General features: G+C 43.7%; 1 pseudogene; it reads right to left on the minus strand.

Annotated features, from left to right (window-relative positions):
• Nucleotides 1–9,028: 9,028 nt before the first annotated feature.
• LOC146357643 (U1 spliceosomal RNA) lies at nt 9,029–9,178 on the minus strand (annotated as a pseudogene).
• Nucleotides 9,179–27,507: the final 18,329 nt, after the last annotated feature.

Genomic DNA, 27,507 nt, shown 5'->3' on the forward strand with positions numbered 1-27,507 from the left:
AGGCATACTGCCTCTGATACTGGAGGTAACCTATAGCCATCATGACTAGTAGCCATTGAGAGCCTTATTCTCCCTGCATGTTGTGGTCCTGATGAAAAATGCTTTGCCCACACCACTATTAATTTAAAAAATAAAAACACCCAAAGTTTCCTAATGATGTGTTTAGCCACTAGGGATATACAGATTCTGTAAAATCTGTTCAGTCTGCATGTTATGGATTGTTAGGTGCCCTTCATTCCATCGGCCACTCACTGACAAATTCAGATTTTTTCCAATTTCCCAAATTTGCACAAATTTGTACTTGTGAAAATGTGCAATTCCCCCCAAAATTCACCCCCCCATGAGCATTTTCATGCTTTACCCTTTAGGGTAAATGTGCATTTTCAGACAGTGTTTTTTAATGTATTTTTCTACAACTGAATTTGCGTAAAATTCCTGAAAGTTTTTTAAAAAAACCTTGTCTGCAAGTCCAAGGAATCCACGTGGCTTAGGAAAAGCTGGCTCACTATGAAATCTGTGGGTCGAATTCATAGAAATCTGAAGTCATTTGACTCCACTGCGTCTTTCTCCAACATCCCTATTAGTCTCATGTGTTGTTTGACACTTAGTTTCTTTCTCTGTGGGATATTTTAAAGGAACACCTGATAATTTACCAGTTATTTTATTCTCTGAAATGTACTATAACTTCAAAACTTGTGTGCAAGAAAAAGAGCAAAACAAGAAAGAAATGGGTATAGGTGTTCCAGGCAGAAGTGCAATGGACCAAGGTAATGTAAATAAAAAGGTTTGAGTTTACCTGATGATTGAAAGTATTATACAGTGAAACAGAAATAGAAATAGTTTATGAAGTGGTGGGCATAATTTGCTATAGCAAAACACTTTTTAAAAAATACTGAAAAGGTCCAGTATTGTATAATATACCCCATGGCTTCAGTAATATAAAGATGTTATATACTTTTCCCTGCTTTTAAGGGGGAAAGTGGAAATTGATTGTGGGGTTCTTGTAGTTTGTTGGTTAGTTATTATTTATTGATTTTTTGAGATGTTTTAACAATAAAAGAACCGCCTCTCCTTTTCAGTTATGTAGTTGATGGTACAAGACATATAACAATAAGCCTCCATTTCACATGTCCCCCCTCCCCATCCCTTTAGGTCACTGATGTGTGTTAAGTTCTGCATCTTACATTTTAAACCATTTACAATTATAGCTTTCATATTGGCTAATCTGCCTATTATCAATTGGTTTTTAAGATGATACATGTGCTCAGAGGTGGCCATCTTTCTTTTTTAAGGACATTCAGATGGCAATCCTTTATACATACACGTTCCTGAGAATAAGTCCCATTGAATTCAGTGGAACTTAATTCTGAGTAGAAGTGCATAGGCTTGCACTATCAGTGTCCCAGGCTGTGAGGTTCTCCTCAGAGGAGCTCCCGTGATCCCCTCCCCACGTTGAATGAATGCGCTGAGGGAGCCATGTGGCTGCTTGTGGCTGAGCTGCCCACCGTTCCAGCTGGGCATTGCTGCCATGTTCCCTCGATGAACTATGGTTTGACATTCATCAGGTCAGGAGTTCTCTGTGTGTACAGAACTACATGTGAGAAGGATTCCTACAGGTGAGGACATATAGCTGATTCATCCGTAAAGACTATGATTTGTCAGTAAGCAATATCATACCAGTGAGTCAATTGTGGTTGTTCAGCTCTCTATCTGCAGCCCTCCGGGGGGGATGGCCAATGCCCCATTCCCACTCCTTTGTGGGAACATCGGTACACACAGATAACTCTTCCCACTGAATGTCAAATGGCAGTTTGCCCAGGAAGTGTCATGGTAGCGGGCAGTGCTAGCACATGCAGCCCTATGGCTCCCTCTCTGAGACCATTCACTGCATGGAGTGAGTTGTGTGTAACTTCCTGGTAAGCATTACATGGGAAGATTGGGAATGGCGGGCAAGCTGTCTTTCAGGGAAGCCTGTCTGCCATTATTTATCTTCTCACTGAGGAACCCTAACTGATGACAAGGTAGCCCAGGGTTTTCAGATATACCTTAGAGCCAATGCCCTGACCATGCTACAGCCACAGCATCCTATGGATCCTGTCAGACTCAGCTCTTACATTGCCAAGTTTAGCTTCCTGGCTTTGAGTCTTGGAAATGCATGGGAGCCAGCATGGTGTAGTGGTCAGAGTGTTGGACTGGGACTTGGGAGATTTGGGTTCTAGTCCCCGCTCAGCCAAGCACCTGCTTTGCATGCAGAAGGTCCCAGGTTCAACCCCCAGCATCTCCAGGTGGGGCTGGAAAAAACTCCTGCCTGAAACCCTGGGGAGCCATTGCTGCCAGCCAGTGTTGACAATACTAGGCTAGAAACACCAAAGGTTGACTCAGCATAAGGAAGCTTCCTGTGTTCCTATGAAGCTCACTAGATGACTTAGGGCTAGTTGCTGACTCAGTGTAACCTACTTCATAGCGTTATTGTGAGGATAAAATGGAGGAGAGGACCATGTAAGCCACCTTGGGTTCCTTGCAAGAGGAAAAAAAGGGGGGGATATAAATGTAATAATAAATAAATAAACAGAACCCAATTTCTGTCTGTAGTGCCACATGTAGTAAAGCTTCACGTTCTTTGCCCTCCCTGTAATCTGGTACCACAATTTTTTTTTTTAAAGGATGACCTTGTTATCTGCGGTGTAATATGAATAAAGTATATAACAGGAGCCACACCTGGATTGCCCTCTATGAGGGATGCTTGGTAACATGCAAGTCAAGCATGTTGTGATGGAAATTTCAAATTCTGACTATTTTAAGCTTCAAGTTCTGACTCTTTAGATAGGCTGTTCCTGCAAACACCCACTCACATCACCACCACCACCAGCAGCAGCATCAACAACAACAAAAACGACCCCTGCTAGCTGCTGATGTCCAATGAGCCATGTATGTCCCATTTTCTCATCTCGTACCAGCAGTATTCAATGGCTGAATGTACTTTATTGGCTTGTGTTAGGCTGCAGACTATGTCAATGAGACATACTTCTTATTGAGTCAATGAGAAACATGCTGCTCAGCCTCCAGGCAAAATAATATCTGCCATTTCATCTACCAGTTTGGAAACTGGCAGCAGGATGGGTTGCGGGGGGGGGGGGGATGCAATACTTCAACATTATTTGAATAACAAAGGCAGAAATCCTACGCAGTTACCTGGGGAATCTGTCCTCCCTGAACTCAGTGGGACTTACTTCTAATTAAACATGCATAGAATCAGGCATGATGAACACTGACGCTCAGTTTGCAGTCCTATCCAGTTGTGCCTGAGCTAGACGCCTCTACCAACCCTTCCAAGTTACGCAACTCTCCACTTTCCCCTTCTTCACTTGTGCAGTGGAGCTTCGGTGTTGAGGAGCTTTTTAAAAAATATACTCATGACTTAGAAGAGAGGTTTAGAACAGCCTTCCCCAATGTGGCATTCTCAAGCTGTTTTGGACTACAACTCCCATGAGCCCCAGACAGCATGGTCAGGGATGATTGGAATTGCAGTTCAAGACATCTGGAGGGCACCAGGTCAGGAAAGGCTGCTTTACAAGGCTCCTCTTGTGCAGCTGTGCAATGTGTTCTTGCCAAGGGGTAAGGAGCACATCGTTATGATAGCCTTAGGCTACTGGGAGAAGGGCTGTAGCTCGGGGTAGAACACATGTTTTGCATGCAGAAGGTCCCGGGTTCAATCCCTGATATCTCCAGGTAAGACTAGGAAAGGCTCCTGTCTGCACCTCTGGAAAGCTGCTGCCAGTCAACATAGACAATACTGAGATATACGTAGGTTCAAACTGCATGTGACACAGACTGCTGTGTTTTTTGCCTACACACTAAACACACATACTCCAAAATACCCTTGGTCAGAACAGATGGCGAGACAGTGTTCAGCACTTCCTCCTCTAATTGTTTTTCAGCTAAAAATCACCTTCTTTCAGCTGCTTTTCAACACCTGAGGGAAAGGGTGAAAACATAGCTTGGGTATGGTGATTTCTAGCTGAAAGGGGAGGAAAGGGTTCCTCTGCTGAACTCTGCTTCCTCTGCTCAGCAGTAGCCTGCTGAGGATAATTTGAACTATATGGAGGAAAGAAATGCAAAATTCCATGTAATATGTACAGTAGTTTGAGTTTTAGACCTAGTTCTTGCAGAGGTGGTAAACCTGTATCTTATCAGTATTCTCTTTAACAGGTGCCTTTCAGAAGGGCTGCCCCAAGATATTTTGAGGCAGAAGGGCAAAAGGCCCTTCACCTGCCAGTTCACGTCCAGGTGCATATAGTACCCAAGGCCACATTATATTTTGGCACTCACAACTGCCTCTCTCCCTTCTCTACTATTATAAAAATACAACAATAATAAACTAAGTAACTAAGAGTGTGCTACCCTTTCATGACACCCAGGATCAGCTGCCTGAAGCAGCCGCCTCACTCTGCCTAAAGGGAGGGCTGGTCCTGCCTTTCATAAAATGGGGAAAGAAAGGGGGAACCTGGCTCCAGAATGTATCCTCAGCGAGTAACTGAACACCAGTATTGAGGTGGGGAGGGTGAAGTGGCTGCTTGAACCTGGGTAAAGTGCTAGTATAATTGTTTGGTCATTTCCTCACTCCCATCAGTCATGTTCACAATGGCATACCTGTCTACTTGTACTTTTTGTTTGGACTTGGAAGCCAGATGAAGTTACTGAGAGGGCTGCCTCAGCAGAACTAAAACTGCAATGAGATGTAGGGAAGAGGCTGTCTTTAAGGTACACAGGCCCAAGCTGTTCAAGGATTTTATTAGACAGGAGTTATTGTTTTTTTTAAGAAAAGACCAGGGTGAGAATGAATACAAGTTGTATCTCCCAGGATGACACAAAAATGCCAGGGAACTAGCACTGGCTTGGCCAGGCTCATCTTATCCTTGGTTGAAACATTTTCTTAATCTTCCCTCATGATAGTTTACTCATGGAATCTATACCAGTTTCATTATGCTGGCTTCCCACCCCCCAAGAATTCTGAGATGTGTTTTTTGGCAAGGCTTCTGGGAATTCTGTTATGGATTTCTGGTGAACGACTGTTTCCTGGGGAGAGGAAATTACTGTTCAATCAGTCTAACAGTTGCGGTTCCTCCGGCCAGGGTTTTTTTGTGGGTACACTGCAGTGTCATATAAAAACATAATATGGGAACAGAGCTATCACCAGAGTTCCCCAGCAAGACAACAACCTGCTACAGAAGCAGCATGAAAGCAGCTGTATTATTTATTTTCAGTAAACACTTTTAATTTTTTTGGCCTATGTTTTGCCTATCTGGTCTCCATAAATGACTCAAGGTTCTTTAGGAAACAAATGTACAACACCTGAACACCTCAAGTAGTTTGCTCAAGGATATGTTAGCTGGAACAGGCAGCAGCTGCTCCCTTCAAAGGTTTAGGCCTGTATCCATGCTTGATTCCATGGTCTAGGCTTAACAGCTACACTCTTCTGCATCTACTCCCTTCATCTTCAGCAATATTTCCTTTGGACAGGCATTCGAGATGGGTTTCAACTTGACACATGGCTGCCCCCTCCCACTGGAGACCGTCCCTCCCACAGACAATGCAGAGTCACAGCAGCACCAGAGGGTGTGGGGGCAGTAGCATTTTGGGCATCCAAAGATCTAGCCATTTTTAGAAAAATACCACAAATCATGGACGATGGTACTGTGGCTTCTCTCCCACCCATAATTCACAAAGCCAACTATCGCATATTCACTTCTGTTCCATGCAAATTTCTCCCCCAGTGCTAAGAAACATGTGGGGATGGCTTCCTTTGGCATGAAGCCCCCCGTGGCCTTTGGATGAGGTCACAGTGAATATGAATCTACATTTCTGTATTTGGAACTGACGTACGTCTGGAATCCACTGCCAGAACTCTGTTGACTTCACTGTTGCAATTGAGAACAGAAACTGGCCTTCTGCTTGTGTTCTGTCAAACCAAGCATAGAAGCTCTAGTAAGTCTAGGCTCTTTCTATTTTAATCTGCCCATCAGAGCATATAGGTATATAAACTTGCTAACCCAAGAAACAAGAAGTGGACTGAGGCAGACCTTTCAATCTGCTTCGAAATTGAACTGTTAACGAATAATTTACAGTCATCTCCTATACTAAGTGGTAGCCCATGCAGAAACTGGGAAATGGGTATAAATTTAAAACAAACACAGAACCATTTAGAATACGCTTTCTCTTCCTAGGAAGTCCTATGTGAATTTGGCTCATGGATTATCTAATGAATTTACCAGGTTTGGAGGGCAATTATGCTAATTAGGTGGCTCACAAACAGCACACACAGGGAGGGAAAATAAGCCACCATGACTTATTTTCCCTCCATGATCACGTGAACCTACCCATTATAAAACTCTAGGACTTGGTTTGGATTTCTTGTTTATTGCAGCTTTTGTGTTTCAGTTGTTGACAGACTTAAAATAAAGAACTTAATAAAAACACTGACATTAAAAAAAGCCCCAAATGCAAATGGGGGGGGGGTCTTCCCAATGCAAATAGGCCTTTCAGAGGAGGGATTTTTCTCAGGGTCACAGCAGGGGTCCCAAGAGCCCAATAATTATCACCTTCTTGCTGATGCTATTTGCATTTTTAAATGTTAAATGTGTTTAATAATGAGACTAGTTCGGCCCTCAGTGGGGCACTTTTAAACATCAGACTGTAGGACAAGGGGCCTAACGTTCTATTTGTGGCAGCCCAGTTGTGGAATCCCCTCCCCAGACAGGCTTGCCTGGTGCCTACACTGCAGTCTTTTAGGCACCAGGTGAAGACCTTTTTATTATCCTGGGCATTTAAATCCTTCAGCTTTTGTTGTTTCTGAACCTGTTATTGTGTGTTTCAATCTTTACACTGCTGCTGCTGGTTTTTACCTAGGTTTTATACTTAGTTTAAAGCTTTTAAAAGTTTTATATTATGCATTATCATGCTGATTGCTTCGGCTATTGCTTAGAAATGCAATGAAACAAATAAAATAGCCAAAATGTCGGTCCAAGTCAGGGTCTCCAAGGGAAGGGGGGCTTTTGTAAAAAAAGACCCTGCATGTGACCCCGGTAATGGTTTGTTAAATTAGGCCTGTGTTATCTGCTGTATTTTGATTATGGCACTGCAGCACATGCTGGTAACTGCTTTATTAACTGGGATTTATTCAAAGATGTCAGCTGGCAGGGTTGGCAGTGACATTGCTTAACATCCTGGACAGCTGCTGACAGTCACAGCAAATAATACCGGGCTACTTGATTATTGGTATGGCTCAAGGCCTATTCAGGCATTCTGGTATTCTAGCCTTCTCCAACCTGGTGCCCTCCAGATGTTTTGGACTACACCTTCCAGAATTCCTGACCATTAGCCATGCTGCCTGGGGTTGATGGGAGTTGGAGTCCAAAACATTGGTAGGGCACCACGTTGGGGAAGGCTACGTTAATGTATTTAGTGAGCAGGCTAGTGGAGAGAGCAAGGATGACCTGTATGCTCCACCCTTTCTACCACTGTTCTCATCACTCTCCACTTGTTGAGGGCAACCCTCTGCAGCGGCAAGCCTTTTGTATTAGGATTCTACATTGTGCAGGGAGCCTACATGGACACAGAAGGATCCCTGATACAGAAGTCACTTTCAACACGTGGAGGACAATGAGAATGGTGAGAGAATGCCTGGTTCACATGAACAGCAGGCAGTTAACAAGCCACGGTGGCTTAACTATGCTGCGGACTGCCAGGGAGCATAATTACCCTCGGCAGCGTGGCTTGTCATGTTGTGCAACCCCGGCCAGGGTGGCTTGTTGCCAAGCCACTCTGGCTGGGTTCATACGACACCACAAGCTGTGCTGCCAAGGGTAATTATGCAAATTCCCTCAGCATGCAACCTGCCCACGCAACATAGTTAACAAGCTACTGTGGCTTATTAACTGCCTGCCGATCCGTGCAAGCCTGGTTGGTGTGTGTGGCGCTAATGTGCTTGCCTCACTCTTCTCCCTTGTGCGTTCATTGAACATATCAACAGAATGACTTAACAGAGCTTCAGTGTAAGGATGATGATGATGATGATGTTAATACATTTGTGAAATAATACATTAATACATTAATAATACATTAATACATTTGTTAATATATTTGTGAAATGCATTTGAAATGAATATGAAAATGCAATATATAAACATAATAATAATAAATAATTTAAGCATCTATAAAATAATATAATCTAAATATAACAAAAACCATACAAAACAAAAAAGAAACAGCAAAAACACAGCAACAAAGTCCAAAACAGGGCCAAAAAAGAAAGTAGTTAATTTTCTAAAGCCAGTCAAAACAAAAACGTTTTAACTGTTTTCAGAAAGCTAGCAAGGAGGAGATTGTGGTAACATTGGGGCCGCTGCAGAGAAATCCTTAATCTCTTAGGAGAGAGGCTACCCTCTAATTTCCAGCTGCATTTGGATCTCATACACCATTCACAGAAATCTCTGATGATTGTAAGCTGGCAATCCTATGTCCACTTAATTAGGAGTAAATCCCATGGAATTCAGTGGAACTTACTTCTCAGTAAATATGCATAGGATCAGGTAGCATATCTGATCAGAATTATTTCTGAACATAATGCCAAATAAAAAAGACCATGCAAATTGCTGGCATACTTTGTAAGGTATTTCGATGTGCTAAGGTGCTTATTACCCTCTGCAGATTTGCTCAAAAGGACAAATACTCAGCCACCTATTTCAACAAACTGGGGGTGGGGGAAGAGTTCTTCAGAAAATAAAGAAAGGAGCAGGGCAAAGTGCATTATGTTTGTAAAAACATAAGCTGAGAGCAAATGTTTGAGCAACCAACTTGCATTTGATAACTTCAGTATTGTATTCAAAAGGAAGGAGAGATAGTTAACATTGGCATCAAGGTAGTACAGGAAATAGAAATGAAAGGAGAGAGAAAAGTAAACAAACAAATGTGCTCACAATGGAATGAGGACTGTGTGAAGTGTTTGCGCTGCAAAGACAAATGAAGAGTGCATATATATATATATATATATATATATATCAGCTGAGTTTCCCGCATTTGGGAAAATCACAGGGATCAGCACACCCAGAGTGCAATGGATCAGCCTCACCCTGGGAAAACTACTTTCATGATCATGGTGTCTCTCCTGCCAGGTAAGTGCGTGTGTATCTTGAGTTAGTATGATTATATTTTAGCCAAAAGGTTCCTCTTTTTAGAAGAAAAGAATGCATAAAAGTGGTTGAAACAACTCCCTTATTCATAAAAACGGCAGGATGAAGGACAGTTTAATGACATAAAATATGTCAGCTATAGGAAGCATGTGTCATCCCACTACTGAATACACTGAACTGGCCTCTCTCTGTCTTTCCAGGTCCAGTTCAAAGTACTGGTGATAACTTTTAAAGCCCTGTACCAGGGTTGGGGAACCTCCAGTCCATGGGCCAAATTTGGCCCACCAGGCCTCTGCATTCAGCCCATGAGGGCCTCTAGTGAGGCTACCAACCCTCCCTGAAGCCCCACTCCTCCCAGCTCGCTGGGGAGCCGCAGCTTGAAGGCACTCCTGGCCTTGAAGTGATGCTTTCCCCACCCCAGCCTTCACTCATCCACTTTCCTAATGGTAAAGATGAGGGACACTGAAGCCAGTGTGTGCGTGCATGAGAGAGAAATGGGATGTGTGAATGCCAAAAAAGATTCCCTACCCCTGCCCTAAATATTTTAGGACCAGGGTATCTGAGCCTGTCTGCACATTAAGGTCATCCATAGAAACCCTCCTGTCAGATCCAAACTCACATTTAGTTGCAACAATGGAGAGGACTTTTTCTGTTGTTGTGTCCAGACTTTGGAACTCCCTGCCTAAGGAGGTTGTTTTGCCCCATCCTCAGGCACTTCCACACGAGTCACTTACTGGGGAATAGCCATGCTTTGTTCACTCCTTTTTTATGGGGCAGCTACACTTTGTAATCAGATTGTCATTCTACTGTGTTTCCTGTGGTTCTGCTATCTCTTTTGAGACTACAGAAAATCTGATGTTTTTGTTGTAATAATGGACAGAAGAGTAGTGCAATTTCCACAAGTGTGGACAAGGAATATTGAGGAGGGGTGGTCTACTGATAACATGGTTGGTGATTTCTGGATTGTGGTGCAACTCTGCCATATCCCTCCATTACTTTTCCATGTGCTGACTCTGAAGTGCTGCTGAGGGAAGGTGCAGCTCTTTGAGCAGTTTTGTGTCTGTTTAAACATTTTCCTTTGGAAATTGTGGAAATGGCAACTGCTCTCTTTCTCTCCCAGCAGCCTTTTCCAGGCTTGGGACCTGTGCTTATTATAAACTAATGCTGGGCTGAAATATTTGACCCAGCAAAGTTTCAGATTTGATTAATCTTTCATGTATAAACAAAAGTGTGTGTGTGTGTGTGTGTGTGTGTATGTGTGTGTGTGTGTGTGTGAGAGAGAGAGAGAGAGAGAGAGAGAGATCTTACCTTGAAAGACAAGGAACTTTTCTACATAAGGCATTTATTGTGCACTCATCATTCATGGTTGTTTATGGGTTTTTAGACAACATCGTGACCCTCAAGTTTCACTCCTGTTTTTAAACAGCATTTTCAGCAAGTTTTTTTTTCAAGCTGGGGAAATGCGGTATTATTTGTGAAAGGGAAAGAAAACACTTTCCCACTTGTGTGTTTGTGCTATTTCACTATACCACCTAGAGGTTATGTAATAGAAAAATAGGAAAGGAAACACTCTTTGTGTAGTGCTTGGATCTAAATTCTGCCACGAAACTGAGAGTAGATACAGCAGATTAACAGCCTCATGTGGAAAACTAAAGATGATCAAGGGTGTCTCTTTTTAACACACACACACACACACACACACACCCTGCTGTGCGTGCCTTGCCATTGCTTCAAGCAGTAACTTGGTTGCTTGCAGCTGCCCAGAAGGCCCCAGGAATGATGCTAGAGGCATTCTGAGGAAAAAAAGATGGCTGCCTCTATTGGCCACTATAATTACCAATGGTGTGGGCCAGGCTAGAATCCATAGATCTAAAAAGTTATTTTATTTAAAATTATTTTTAGGTTGCCTTTAAGTTAATCCAATCAATAATTCTCCATTTGTAGGATTTTAAACATTTTTCTTCGATTTTATTTATTTATTTATTACATTACATATTGAGAAGAAGAGCAGGAGTTGTTCAGGTGAACTACTTTATCTTTAAAAGTCTTACTTCAGGAATAACAAGCCAGGTCATCTGTAGTTGTTGAAGGCTTTTCTTGTAGGATGAAGATGAGGGGACAAGATGAAGGTGTGGAGACTAGGTGCTTTTTCTGAATCTTTAAAACAGGGGTGGGGAAGCTCTGGTCCTTTGGATGTTGCTGGACTCTGTACAATCATCCTCAGTCCCAGTATATCCAATAGGCTGGGATGATGGGATTTATAGTCCAACACTATCTAGAGGGCTACAGGTTTCCCACCCTTGCTTTAAAATGTAAAGGGTTTGATTCTTTAACGTATGATGCCTGGGTTTCTTTGGCTGTATGGGCAATATCCAACTGTGTCCTTCTGCTAGCACAAATGATAGTGCACTAGCAGAAACTAGGTTCTAAACTATGTGCAAGAGGTGACTCCAACTAAAGTTACATTTGAGCAAATGCTTGTGCAACTGGTAGTGTGAGTAAGTGTAAGGTACAAGCATTTGCTCAACGGAAAGATTTGATGGAACTCTGCTAGCACTATTTGAGTTTGTGGAATGATATCATTGGATAGTGGCCTATATTTAAGAATTTGTACTGAAATAAGTTAAAGTGTTCAAATCACATCTTTGTAGGGGACAGGAAAGCAAGAACAAACAAAATTCCCCCCCCCCCATATATATCTTTAAGCATCTACCAGCCCTTTGAGAACATAAAGAACTAAACCAGGAAGATAAATACAAGAAAACTGCTGTTACAATAGCTGTGAAACACTGTCTTCTGTTGACACATGCAAGTTTTCAAGAAAACATCTTTTTTGTAACTGAAACAGATTGTGATGTTCATCGGTGAGAATATTGCTAGAAAACATTCCTACTGTACTCTCTTTTCTTTTATCTGATTTTTTTCCCTCTCCCTCTAAGGATTCCTTAATTAATCCTGGTGTTGATGGATGATGGCAGCCATACGACAGAGTGATATTGGTATTTCAAGCCTTGGCAAAAAGATGGCATGCTTGCCAGTGACAAGGCACAGGGCCAAACTAGATGGGACATAGAAGATCCATGAACAGGATCTACTGCAGTTTTTTAAGTTAAAGGCAGCCATGCCCCACCCCCCCTTCAACCTGCATATTTCACCCCCCTGCAGGGCAAATAGCAGGTTGGGCAAGGAAAGGTTTAAATCAAGAAAACACCCCCCTCCTGTTCTGTAGAGCAGATCCAACCTGGCAATTTTGTTCTGGCAATTGACCCTGGCAATTATTTTAGCTTTAATTCCTCCCACCTCCAATCCCATTCATGGATCTTCCACATCAAGTCTAGTTTGTCTCATAGCTGTCTACAAGATAGGTATGAGACTAGTGTTTAGATGAGATGATTTTTAATCATAAACAGTTAAAACAGATGAAATTAGATATTTCTAAAAGAAAAGAAATCTCTCAATTGCTCTGCTAACGTGGAACCTATAGCTGCATATGCACTAATCCTTAAAAGAGATGTCATGTTTTATTTGTTAAGAACCACTGGTCATTGCCAAAGCAAACAAACAAAACCAACCCTTATTGAAATACAGAAATTAGTAAATCAAATGTCCACAGCCAAGATGCAAAGAAGGTTGATGGGGATGGACACACACACACACACACACTGCACTAATGCACCTTGTATATTGCAGTTCTGAAGCTCACAGCCATGATCCCTGCATCTCCAAGTCAATGGGGTTTCTATAGGGTAAGTGGTTTGAGGTAGAGGTTTTCACAAATGGCCTTTCCACCCTATTTTGGGGGCATCTCTACACCAGACTAAAATCCTGCATTTAAAACGGGGCTTTCTGCTTCTGTTTTAAATGCAGGATCACAACTACTCCCTTTTTCACCTGCTTCCTTCCCCCCTCCTTCTCCCCGTATCTGAGTCTTCCATTATCTTTCATTGATCTCACTCCTCTTCTTGCCATTTTTCCTTTTTTCATGGAGGGAACTCAAGCAGAACATAATGGGGTAATTTGATAGCTTATTATCTGTGATCTATTTAAAAATGGAACAAAGGGCATTTAGTGCAGGAGACACCTTAGATGATCACAGCATCATGTAAAGATCCCACAGACTTCCATGATGGAGCACTCTCAATCTCAGGATAAACGCTTCGTGTGAGGAAAGCCATGGGCAGAGAAACTGGAGGGAGAATTTAACCAAATTTCTCCAGGGAGAGGAGAAATTCTGCAACAGAAAAGGTTCACTATTAGCAGAGGTTGCAAAACAGCTTCTTTCTCCCTGATCTTGTTTTCTCCCACTGCCGCTGCAACAGCAGCAGTGTGTTGGCATGAAGTCGAGGATGCTACAGCTGCCACAGAGATGATTGTACAATGAAAGAAAGAATACTCATGCACTCTCCTTGGCCACCTCATAAGTACGGTAAGCACAGGAACCCTGAATCCAACCCATTGGGGTTGGACTCGATGGCCTTGTAGGCCCCTTCCAACCCTACTACTCTATGACTCTATTCTATGAGAATCTCTCCGAAATTTTCTTCTCCTTTGAATTTCTTTCTGAAAGCAATTACTTTTCTATCAAATGAAATAAGAATGATCGAAACAATGTGGGAGACTTCAGCAAAGCACTAGTTTGAGGCATGTAGCTTATGGTGTGTGTTAGTATGTGTATGTACCACAACATTCTCAATAAGGAATGCATTCTCTTCCTAATCTGCAAAGCAATCCCTAAAATTAGAACTGACCCGCTTTCTCTTTAGAGGCACATAAAAGGAAGCAATGGGCCAAGCATAAGATAAAGGGATGGAATCAGCTGGACAGGGATGGTTGCGGTTTGCCGTCAGCAGCTTCAGATGCACTTGCACAACCAGGATTCAAGTGGCAAAGTAGCCTACAGTGCTGCTTGGTGGCTTTACCGATCATGGAGGAAGAATCAATGACTCAGGCAAAATGTGAAGAAGGGAATTTACTAGGGATGTCAGAGAATTCCGCGACGGATCTCAGTGAGGCCGAATGCTAGTGCATTCGGCCCCCCGAAATCCATTGCGGAATGAAGCCCCCACCCCCCCAACCCATGAAAGGTGAGAGAAACGGAGCACTTACCTGCTCCCGCCCACGCTGCTTTGCGAATGGCGGCCGTCCTGCGGCCGCCATTCATTTCCTCTTCATAGCCATGATAGGCTACATAAATACTTATGGTGCCTATCACGGCTAACGCAGGGATGCCATTTGCGTCCCTGCGGAGGCCATGATAGGCTATGTAAGAATTTACGTAGCCTATCTTGGCGGGGGGGGGGGGGAACCCAGCGTACGCAAATGGCGGCGGCTACTGCCATTTGCATACGCTGGGTTTTTTCCCCCTTCCGTGATAGGCTATGTAAATATTTACGTAGCCTGTCATGGCTCAATACAGGGACACAAATGGTGGCGGTTACGACAGCCGCCATTTGCATCCCTGCAGGGCTGCCCATTGGCCGGATGTCCAGCTGCGGGTGGCCGGAGCTGGCCGGTGGCTCCGCGGCTTGGCCGTGGAGCGGAGCTGGCTGGGCAGGATTCCGGGGGGGAAGGACCGGATCACATCCCCCCCGTCGAGGATTCGGGGGGGACAGCGCGCCTCCCCCCCCAGTGGAAACAGAACAGAACGGAAGGTAAGTGTTCCGTCCATCCCTAGAATTTACACAGCTCTTCAGCAATGCAAGAAATCCCCCAGAAAAATAATTTGGCAATGGTCCACTTTGAAATTGGGAACATTTAACACTGAAAAACCCAAGACTGTAATCCAAGCAGCATCCAAAAATAACCTGCCTTTATATCAGGCTGGGGAATGTGTGTCCCTCCAGATGTTGTTGGACCACAACTCATATCAGCCTTAGCCAGCAGAGCTATGAGGGATCATGGAAGTTGCAGTCTGCTACTACCTGGAGGACCACACATTCCCCACACCTGTTTTATATCATATGCGACACAGAATTGCTGTAGCAAGCTCTATCCTATGTACATTTACGCACTACTGAATCCCAGGCATTCAAGGGGGCTTACTCCCCAGTAGGCATTCATAGTTGAATTCCTATTCACTCACGTTCTCTCTCATTATTGAAATGGCTTCTCAACTGTCTTTGGATTTAAAAGATTCTATCAGAACTCTGTCTTAGCTAAACCATGTATAGAATCATAGAATCATAGAATAGTAGGGTTGGAAGGGGCCTACAAGGCCATCGAGTCCAAGCCCCTGCTCAATGCAGGAATCCAAGTCAGATCATCCCTGACAAATGGCTGTCCAGCCTCGTCTTGAAGGCCTCCAGTGTGGGAGAGCCCACCACCTCCCCAGGTAATTGGTTCCATTGTCGTATTGCTCGAACAGTCAGGATGTTTTTCCTGATGTTCAGCCAGAATCTGGCTTCCTGTAACTTGAGCCCATTATTCCATGTCCTGCACTCTGGGATGATCAAGAAGAGCTCCTGGCCTTCCTCTCTGTGACAACCTTTCAAGTACTTGAAGAGTGCTATCATATCTCCCCTCAGTCTTCTCTTCTCAAGGCTAAACATGCCCAGTTCTTTCAGTCTCTCTTCATAGGGCTTTGTTTCCAGTCCCCTGATCATCTTTGTTGCCCTCCTCTGAATCCTCTCCAGTTTGTCTGCATCCTTCTTAAAGTGTGGTGCCCAGAACTGGACACATTACTCCAGATGAGGCCTAACCAGAGCTGAGTAGAGGGGAACTAGTACTTCCCGGGATTTGGAAGCTATGCTTCTATTAATGCAGCCCAAAAGAGCATTGCAGCCACATCTCATTGTTGGCTCATATTCAGCTTGTGATCGACAACAATTCCAAGATCCTTCTCGCTTGTAGTGTGGTTGAGCCACGTATCCCCCATCTTGTAACTGTGCATTTGATTTGCATTTGAGGTATATGATGTCTACAGCATTCCCACGGTCTACAAGCGAGGTTACTTGATCAAAAAATGAGATCAGATTTGTCTGGCAGGACTTGTTTTTGACAAATCCATGTTGGCTTCGAGTAATCATGGCATTGTTGTCAAGGTGCTTCCAGATGGATTCCTTTATCATCTGCTCCAGAATTTTCCCAGGGATTGATGTCAGACTGACTGGTCTGTAGTTACCAGGTTCCTTCTTTTTACCCTTTTTGAAGATAGGGACAACGTTAGCCCTCCTTCAGTCATCTGGCACTTCTCCCGTCCTCCATGATTTCTCAAAGAGAATAGGCAGCGGTTCTGAGAGTTCTTCTGCCAGTTCCTTTATTACTCTAGGATGCAGTTCATCTGGCCCTGGAGATTTGAACTCATTCAAAGTAATTAGGTGTTCCTTGACCGTCCATATGCCTATCAATCTCAAGCTGCAATCCTGGCCCTTCAGCCTGTACTTCGCCTTTGCCAGGGGGGTCATAAACCCTCTTTTGGGAGAAGACTGCGCCAAAGTAGGAATTGAGCACCTCTGCCTTTTCTTTGTCATCTGTTATCGTTTTGCCATCTTTATTTAATAGCTGAACCACCATTTATTTCCTCTGCCTTTTACTATGCACGTAGCTGAAGAAAGCCTTTTTGTTGTTTTTAGCATCCCTTGCTAACCTCAGCTCATTCTCAGCTTTAGCCTTCCTGACGCCATCCCTGCAATTCTGTGCTATCTGCCTGTACTCTTCCTTTGTTACTTGGCCTTCTTTCCACTTCCTATATGTGTCCTTTTTTGTTTTCAGGTCATCTCTAAGCTTTTTGTGAAGCCACATTGGCTTCTTCTGTTGTCTTCCACCTTTTCTTCTTGTTGGAATTGTTTGTGATTGTGCCTTGAGAATTTCCTTTTTTAAAAGCTCCCACCCATCTTGGACTCCTTTTCTTGTTAGCATCGCTTGCCATGGGACCTTACTGATCATTGTTCTGAGTTCATTAAAATCAGCTTTCTTAAAATCCAGGGTACGCGTTTGACTACACTTAGCTTTTGCTTCCCTTAGAACCAAGAACTCAAGTACAACATGGTCACTTTCCCCCAGAGTTCCTGTAACTGCTACTTTATCCACTAAGTCATCTCTGTTGGTTAGGATCAAGTCAAGGATAGCCGATCCTCTAGTTCCTTCCTCTACTTTCTGTAGGAGGAAGTTATCCGCCACACAAGTCAGGAATTTCCTGGAGGGGCCATGTTTTGCAGAATTTGTCTCCCAACAAATTCAATGATTTAAAAAAGACCCTGCTGGTTTAAGACCCGAACTGAGGCTATCTCATGTTGGCTCAAGCTCCATAAAGCCAGGAAATTGGAAGCTAAGGCTGATGCTTATCAATTACCCTCCATGTGCCCATATTTTTCTTAGTCTTTCAAGCCCTAATCCAGGTGGAGGGGATGGAGTGCCTGGGACCGGCAAAGATGCTCCGTGTTAACATTTAACTTTAGTTAAATGCCCCTTTAAGAAAAGTTACATTTATTATTATCTGTTATTATAAGCATGAGAAACTGCATAAACTCCTCCAAAGAGTTATCTTTGTGAATTTAACAGCCAGATCCTATGCAGAGTTTGGCATATCTAAACCCACTGAAATCAGTGGGTTTAGACATACTTAGATCTCCATAGGATCAGGCAGGCTATATGTGTACACTCTGGCTTTGCTTCTTGATCCGTAGTTTATATGCCATTTCATAGCAAAGCTTTACCATAAAGTGCAATAACATTATCTGGGATAGGGATTGAGGGCACTGCATTCCCATGGCTCTGTTCCGATCTGGATGGTCAGTTTCAGAAGGAGGGAGACTATTGCTCTGCCACATCGCAGTTGTGCAGTGGAGTTCCACCACACAACTCTATTTTGTCCCCATTCTGCTTAACATTTTTATTTATTTATTTATTCATTCATTCATTCATTCCATTTCATTTCATTTCTATACCGTCCAATAGCCAAAGCTCACTGGGCGGTTCACAAAAATTAAAACCAAATGGCACACAATAAAACAATTTAAAATATATAGAACATTAAAACCACAATATAACAATACAGCCACAATCAAACCTAGCAGCAGTGCGGGAATTTAAAATACAGATTTAAAACAACAAAGCTAAAAGTCTAGAAAGCTAAAATGCTAAAATGCCTGGGAAAATAAAAAGGTCTTCACCTGGTGCCGAAAGGAATACAATGTAGGTGCCAGGCGAACCTCACTAGGGAGCTCATTCCAGAGCCGGGGTGCCACACAGCAGAAAAAGCCCTCCTCCTAGTAGCCACCCGCATCACTTCCTTTGGCAGGGGCTCACGGAGAAGGGCCGCTGAGGATGATCTTAAGGTTCGGGCAGGCACATATGGGAGGAGGCGATCCTTCAGATAACCTGGCCCCAAGCCATTAAGGGCTTTAAATGTTAACACCAGCACTTTGAATCGGGCCCGGAAATGGACTGACAGCCAGTACAGCTGAAAAAGTACTGGCGTAATGTGATCTCATTGGCCAGTCCCTGTTAACAATCTTGCTGCCCTATTTTGGACCAGCTGAAGTTTCCGGACCGTTTTCAAAGGCAGCCTCATGTATAACACATTGCAGTAATCCAGACGAGAGGTTATCAGAGCATGGATAACTGTAGCTAGGGTATCTCTGTTCAGATAAGGGCGTAGTTGGTATACCAGCCTAAGTTAATAAAAAGTGCTTTGTGCCACTGAGTTCACCAGTGCCTCAAGTGACAGTTCTGGATCCAGGAGCACCCCCAAACTACGAACGTGATCTTTTAGGGGGAGCGCAACCCCTCCAGAACAGGTTGAATATCACCTAGCCGGGCAGCTGAACCACCCACTAACAGTACCTCCATCTTGTCTGGATTGAGTTTCAGTTTATTGGCCCTCATCCAGTCCATTACCGTGCCCAGGCCCTGATTCAGAACGGCCACTGCCTCACCTGGGTTTGATGAGAAAGAGAGGTAGATCTGGGTATCATCTGCATATTGATGGCACCTCAGCCCACACCTCCGGATAACCTCTCCCAACCGTTTCATGTAAATGTTAAACAGCATAGGGGATAAAATAGAGCCCTGTGGGACCCCATGGCACAATTGCCATGGCACAGAACAATAATCCCCGAGCACCACCTTCTGAAGTCGGCCATCCAAGTAGGAGCGGAACCACTGCAGTGCAGTCCCTCCAACTCCCAACCTAGACAACCTATCCAGAAGGACACCATGGTTGACGGTATCGAAAAGCTGCTGACAGGTCCAGGAGAACCAACAGGGTCGCACTCCCCCTGACCCTCTCCCGGCAGAGGTCATCCCACAGGGCGACCAAGGCAGTCTACATCAGCGGTGGGCATCATGTGGCCTGCGGACCACATGTGCCCCTTATGGCCATTTTTGTAGGCTTCTCCCACTGCCATCATTGAATTTCCTGCCATGGCAGCAGCCACCCACCCGATTCTGCAAGTATTCCTTTCAAAATCGCATGTGGGTGGTGGCGTTCTGCCACTGCAGCAGCAAATTTGGCAGTGGCAGCAATTTCAGTGGTGGGAGAGAGGGGTGTAACCCCACCCCTGCGATCCCCAGAATTTGCTACCCCTGATCCACATGAAACAGCTGAGTGAAGTCATCTGGAGGAAGGTGTTATCAGAATGCTCATGATGCCCAGCTATTCCCCCGACCCACTTTTCATCCAATTCAAGTGAGGCTATGAATGTGCTGAACTGATGACTAGAATCAGTAATGGATTGGATGAGTGACAACGAACTTCAGCTCAGTCCAAACAAGACAGAGGTAACAAGGGTAGTAGTTCATCTCACTGAGGAAGTGTTAGGGTTGTACTCCCCTTGAAGAACCAAGTTCAAATGTGGGGGCGCTTTTAAATCTAGCCTTATCTAAAGGACTGCTTCATTCCTCATGAACCTGCCTTAAGACAGTCTTCATAGGCATTTCTCTGGGTGATGATCCCTCTTTCTGATGACTGGGGTAAAGGCCTTCTTTGCTGTGCCCAAGTTACAGAAAGCCCTCCCCCAGAAGGCTTGCCTGGCACAGTTAGGCAATTTTAGACGCTGGACTTAATCATCTTATGGAGGGTGCCCTCCTTAGATAGTAATGTGTATGACTTCAATTCACATGTGTAAGCCAGCCTTGCTGCATTTGGGGGCCCACCTGTTCAACCTGTTGAGTGGGGCCCTGGGCTTGTGCCCCCAAATCTTTCATTGGCAGAACCACTGGCCTAGCACCCAACTCCCAATCAGGGGAGGCCGGTGGTTCCAATGTCAGTGGGGCAATGAATCTACTCTGGGTTTTAGTCAGAACCAGTCAGAACTCTAAAAGAGCTATCCAAGGAGCTTTCAGAACCTTGGATAGCTCCTTTAGAGTTCTGACTGAAACCTAGAGCAGATTCACCACCCCACTGACATCAGAGCCACCAGCCTCCACTGCTCACTATTATTCCAATGCCAGGTGAAGACCTTTTTAGAATTCTAGTTAATTCTGCTTTAGTTGCTATGGCTCTTTTAGTTTCTGTGTTTTGTTTTTTAAATATTTGTATACTGCCCTTTATCAACTGATCTTGGGCCAGTTTATGAGAATTAAAACAATAAACTAATACTTTTTTTGGCAAAAATATTGGGGAATGATTAATAAAAATATGGCAAAAATATTAAGCTAAAAAATTTCATTAGATCTGGTGTTTCATCTTCTTAATTTTATGGATGGATTTGTTATTCAACAACATAAGGAATTAACAGCTTATATGTTGGCTGCAGCAAGAATATTGTATGCAAAAAAGTGGAGAGGACAAAAGCACCTTCTAGGGATGGGTGGTTGGAGAAAATGGGGGATTTTGCTATGATGGCAAATTAGAACTGCTGGGAAACAAGAGGGGATACATTTGTTAAAAAATTGGACATGCTTTATTAATTTCTGTTGAAGTAAAGCGATATATCCAAATATTCAATTTTGTTTTTCAATAACTTGATTTAGTTATTTATAAAATTTATGGATAAATAAAGAAGAAAAAATTGTTTATTGGTAACTTTGGATGTGAGAAACATATAATGTATATATAAATAAATTTGAAAACATATCTATCTTATTTAAGTGATTCAGAGATGGGATGTCTTATTGATTGATTTATATAATGTATTACATACTTCATTGTATATTGTATGGCGGAGGGGAAAGGGGAGTGGAGAAGTTTCAGGTTGATTGTGCTAGCAGAACAACAACTTAGGGGGCAATCCTATCTGCATCCCCTTCAGCCTCCAAACTCCAGTCCTATGCAGAGCAGGAGGAGTGCAGAGGCGATCTTTGCCTCCACGCTCCCCGCACTCTGCATTTTAGCTAGATGGGCGTTTTCGCCTGTCTAGCTGAGAAGCCAGGGAAAGGGAGGGATGGGGGCTGGGAAAGGCTGGGGGTAGCTTGTATCCCCGCTTCCCCAGCCCCTTCCCCTCCCTGCCCACTGGCATGCCCCCTTTCCCTCCTCTCTGAGCTTGTGTTAGACAGTTCTGTCTGTGCCAGCTGTGAAGGGGAGGGGGCAAAGAGCTTGGACTCCTGGTTTGAAGCGCTGTCTCCAGCCTCAGATCCAGGAATCTGAAAAATCCTATGCCCCCCATATTGCTCTCTTAATTACACAGACATACACACACACACACTATATATATGCATACATATACACACAGTAAACTAATACATCTTTAAACAATAAACTAATACATGCTTTTAACACTGCTTTTAGTTATGGCTGGATTTAAGGGCAAGCAAACTAGGCAACCTCCTGGGGCACTGGCCGTGGAGGGTGCCAGGCTCAGGGTGGCACTTGTCACAAACTATCTCCTCAACTATCCACTCAAGGGCTGGCGGAAAAAAGTACAAACAGTTCATCTCTTGTAAGGTTGGCAACACTGAACTGCATAACTAGCTTGGTATTCATATACCCCCTTAAAAAAAAAAAATCAGGAAACCTTACCCATTCAACCAAGGAGAGGCACGTGAGTAACTGTGATCGGATCCATGCCGGCAGATGTATCATCTTCTATGACAGGGATAAATCACGCCTGCAAATTGTGCATCAGAGTTGTGTGATGGACTACACAATGCAGTGGAGAACGAGGCAGGGGTGCAGAATCTCTTTCATGCCAAGGGCCAAATTCAATTTCGGAGATGCTGTCAGGGGCCCCATTCCAGTGGAGGGCAGGGCCAAAGGCAAAAGACGTGGGACCTTTTTTTTTTTAAAGGACCACCTTTCTTTAGCTTCAAGCTCTGACTGTGTAGAAGGAACGACGGGAGAATCATCAGGCCTCAAACACAGCTGTTCTTTAATTCAGCACACACAGAAGTGACCACTTAGCAGACGCTCCACCCACTGTTGCTACTCCCAGCTCAACAGGAGCTGCCAAGGTTCAAAACGATAACTAAGCCACGGTACACCCCCCACCCCCAGGATACATAACAGATTGCCAGTAACTAGGCCTTAGGGGAGGCCTTTTCGAATGAGGAAAAACTGCCCCAAAGCTGGGAAACCACCAAACAAACAGTGGTTGAAGGAAAGGGGGTAGGGCCAGGGTCAGGGGACATAGCCTTCTGGGGGACCCCAGAGGGCCCATCTGACCCACAGGCCAGAGGTTCTGCACCCCTGGAATAAGGTATTCAAATGTTGCACAAATGGAGGGGGATGCTGAAAGTACTCCTTACTTAGGTGTCATTTGTTATAGGTTTGGCCCTGGTCTGAGTATTCTTTTTAAGTATTCTTTTTTATATATATATGCTATTTGATATTAGTAATATTTTGACGGTAAGCCATCCTGGGAGTTGTTAACTGAAGGGCAGACTAAGAAATGTTTGAATAAAACACACACAAAATAAAACATGCAATAGTGTCCTATATCCTAACATGAAAGATAACAAACAGTGCAAGGAATAAAAGGCAAAAAACTCCAGATCTCCTTTTTTTGGAATTTTTTTTTTAAGGTTTTCACCAGCCACCTGAAATCCAGTGAGGAGGATGCCAAGCAAACCTCCATGGGCAGAGAGTTCCAGAGCATCAGCATCACCACTGAGAAGGCCCTAGAGCAGCCTTCCCCAGCCTAGTGGGGAAACATTTTTCTTCCTCATAATACTAGAACCTGTGGTCATCACAGGAAGCTGATTGGTGGGAGGTTCAGGACAGATTAAAGGAAGTACTTCTTCTCACAGTGCATAGTTAAACTATGGAATTCACTACTACAAGATGTAGTGATGGCAACTAATTTGGATGGCTTCAAATGGGGATTGGAGAAATTCCTGGAAGAGAAGGCTATTAACGGCTACTAGTCCTGATGGCTATATGCTCCCTCCAGTACCAAAGGCAGTATGCCTATGTACACCAGTTGCTGGGGAACATGGGTGGGAGGATGCTGTTGCACTCATGTTCTGCTTGTGGGTTTCCTGCGGGCAGCTGGTTCGTCACTGGTGAACAGAATACTGGACTAGATGGACGCTCGATCTGATCCAGCATGGCTCTTCTTATGTTCTTATGTAGTACCCTCCAGATGTTTTGGACTACAACTCCTAGCATTCCTGGCCATTAGCCATGCTGGTAGGGGCTAATGGGAATTGAAATCCAAAACCCTGGAGGGCACTAGGTTGGGGAAGACTGCATAACAGCCTGTGGCCACTTCAAGGAGTAATTGGTTTTTTAAAGCGCACACACACACACACACACACACACACACACCCTGACATCTGAATCCCTACAGGCATAATTTCCTGTGATGTAAAAAGAAGCAAAAAAAGCTTTTAGAGTATATTGTCTTGTATCATTAATGAAAAATACTCTTTTATATGATTTGAAGAATCACTTGGTAAGTTGTGGATAATAGGCACATGAGTGGAACATGTTGCCTTGGCTTATGTCCCCAATTTGGCAAAAGAAAGCATGATTTTGCTTAGGCAGTTTGCAAAGGAGCTTGTGAATTTGAATGTCCTATTTGCATGTTGTTTACTAGCTTTCTTGCAAACTAGTTTTAGCCAGAAACCTATTCCTAACAGCCTAGCCATTTCCATTTGATTTAATTTTTTTACCATGGTTTGGAATAACGTGGCAAAGGAAGTCTTGGAAAAGCTGAAATTCCCAAATCATAGAGATGCTGAAGGTGTAGGCCAGGGGAACATTGCCATCTTTTTGGCACCACCCAGGCATCTGACTACATATGATAAAGTTTTTTAATGGCACCTGGAGTTTACTGTTGTTTGTTTTTAAAGTCTTACATTTTTGTATGTTGTTTTTATATTATGTATTTGGGGGGGGGGTAATCTTTGTAAACCACCCAGAGAGCTTTGGCTATTGGGTAGTATAGAAATGTAATAAATGAATGAATGAATGAATGAACGGACGTATTGAACTGCAACTTCCATCATCTCTTGTCATTGGCAATGATGGCTAGGGCTGTTGGGAGTTGCAGTCCAACAACATCTGGTGGGTCATACATTCACCACCCCTGGTGTAGGCCGTGGCTTCTCAAATTATACTGCCAGAACTTTTGAGGCCACTTCTGAGCTGCATGGTCCTGGAAGGACCCTTTGCAACACAGAGAGGGATGGGGGAAGAGGGTATATGGCAGATATTCCACAATATGCCAAGCTATGGAACAGAGAAGAACAAGCACATATTTCACCTGTGGGATTTCATAGCTTGTTTCATACCACGTTTTCTCTTAGTTGCTACTTGTAGGAATCCACTGTAATGCATGTGGAACATGTGAAGAAGCCTCAAAGTCAGGTCATTCATCCATCTAGCTCAGTATCGCTTATGACAGCCTTCCCCAGCCTGGCACCCTCTAGATGTTTTGGACTTAAACTCCCATCACCCCAGCCCATGGTCAGGAAGGCTGGGAATTGTAGTCCAAAATATCTGGAGGGCACCAGGTTGGGGACAGCTGGCATACATGGACTGGCAGCGGTTCTTCAGGATTTCAGGCAGGAGTCTTTTTCCAGCCTTTCCTGGAGATGCCAGGGATTGAACCTGGGACCTTCTGCCTGTGAAGCAAGTGCTCTATCACTGAGCTATGGTCCCTTTCCTAAATAGAAGAGGCTGCCTTATACCAGGTCAGACTATTTGTCCATCTGTCCCAGCATTGTCTATTCTGTCAGCAGCAATTCAGGATTTTAAGCAGAGATCTTTTCTATCACCTGTCATCTGCTCCCAAGGATGGCCCAAAACCTGAGGCAAAGGACAAGATGGACAACCCTGCCCAGTGCACACATGCAGAAGCTAACAGGACGGGTAGCTTTTTAAAATCTTACTTCAGCACTGGTGAAAGGATGGCAAAGTCAACTCTACCTGAAGGCGGCAGGCTAGGTCAGGGGGCGCAGCGCAGACTGCATGGCGCACACACAGCTGTGTCGTCTAACACCTTGTTGCATTTGCTGCCTGAGGCAGCTGCCTCATTTTGCCTAATGGTAGGGCTGGCCCTGCCTGCTCCTTTAAAGAATGCTGAGAAACCTGAGATTGAACCTGGGACCTTTTGCATGTGAAATATGTGCTCTACCACCAAGCTGTGTTTGTTGCTCTGTAGCTCAGCGAGAGGGAAGATTTTACCACTGTTTATGCAACCAATTTGGGTAGACTGAACATTCAGAAAAAAGGGGTGGGATCGTGGCAGCAAGCCCTGTTTCCTCCCTACTGCATCTATTTGGTCAGAACAAATCCTATGTGCATACAAACTGCACACGTGTTGGTTTCAATGTTGCAATAGGGGGCGCTGCAAAAAGATGCAAAATATTGTAAAAAACTGAATACTGTACACAGTCAGATCTACATTAGTAAAAGTCCTTGTCTGTAAGAACATGGCCAATTCAATTTACATCAACCTCTGGTCGCATTACACTTTTCCTGCGTAGATACATGTTGCAGTGATGGTAGTTGTCACGCTTGGCTTTACCTTAATGGATAAAATCTCGAGAGAGTCTCAAAATAAGCAAGTTTTATTATCACCATGAAAATCTTTAGCATGAAAATTCATATGCCTTTTTGTATATAATTTCCCCTAAGTATTTTACTAATATGGGTATTAGTATTAGGGGATTAATATTAGGGGATTTTACTAATATCTCCTAATATGTGCCTTTTTGTATGCTATTTTACCACATATATCCATTTTTGTATGCATTTTTTCTTATTGGAGAACAGCATCCCAAAATTCAGAAAAGTGAGAAAACCAAAAGATTCTGGGGTTTGTTTGTAGAGAGCGAATTATTAGTTTATTAGTTTGTGGAGTGCGAATTAGGTCATTTTGATTTAAAAAGTGAACCAAACAAATTTCTCCCCATCCCTGTCCTATAGCATGGGATTTAATTTCAACCATCTGTATTTCATTCAGGCCATGCTTCCATGTGCTAGCTCCTGGAATTGCCTAGAACCACTGCTATGCAATAATATAGGTGGCCTTTCTTAAAGGAACAGTGTCAACTGTGGCTGTGATATGTATAAGCCATTTCTTTTGTTAAGTAGATTACTGGCTAATGGCTCAAAATGGTGTCCAGGCAATGGTCAGGAGTTATATGAAGATCTCTCTTGAGAGGTAGTCATCAGAGCATGGAAGGTGATACACACACACACACACCAGAAAAGGGGAGGGAGCTGTATTATGTGGGTGTATTTGTATGTATGAGAAGGAACAAAAGAAGCAGGTTTCTTAAATAAGAGACACGGAGCAACAGAAACAGAGAGGGGGGCAGGGAGACAGCAAAAGGCTAAAAGCATCTTGGGGTGCTGGATATCTCCCCAAGATGTGAGATCTGATGCGAGGCTGCAAATCTGCAGCCTGGTGGGCATGTATATGCTCCTTTCCTCCACCCGTGCTCTACTGGCATATCTGTAAATAAGATAAATATTACAAGAATTCCATAGGTTTCCATTGTGCCTTTCTTTCAACCTTGTCATTCTTTGCTGAAGTGAGGAGTGTGTAACAAATTTTATGAAGACGTCCATGCTGCCACTCTGCACCAGTATTGCTGAAACAAGAATAACCTGAGCGAAACCAACATTTTTCTTCCATGTATTCCTCCCCACAGGTTCGGGTTGTCATCTGAGGCACTTCTTCAGATTCCCCAGTCTCTTGGGCAGGTGGGCAGCCACAAAGCCTAAAGCTGTTTCAGTGGTTGCACCCACCTCGTGGAATGCGTTGCCAAAAGAGCAGTTGTCGGACTCCAACACTGTACTATTTTAGGTGGTGAGTGAAAACATGGCCCTTTAAGAAGGTATTTGGTTAAAAATTTTAATAGCCCATGAGTGTTTAGCCCTTATTGTTAAAAGCTGTTTTTATGAACTTATATTCTTGTTGTTTATTGTTTATTTATTTGGGTTTTTAAGATTGTTTTTAACATTGCTAACTTGGTTTGCTGTCCTGAG

The sequence above is a fragment of the Heloderma suspectum genome, chromosome 1 (genome assembly GCF_057233095.1).
Source record: "Heloderma suspectum isolate Gila_16-S chromosome 1, 16-S_ref, whole genome shotgun sequence".
Lineage (NCBI taxonomy): Eukaryota > Metazoa > Chordata > Lepidosauria > Squamata > Helodermatidae > Heloderma > Heloderma suspectum.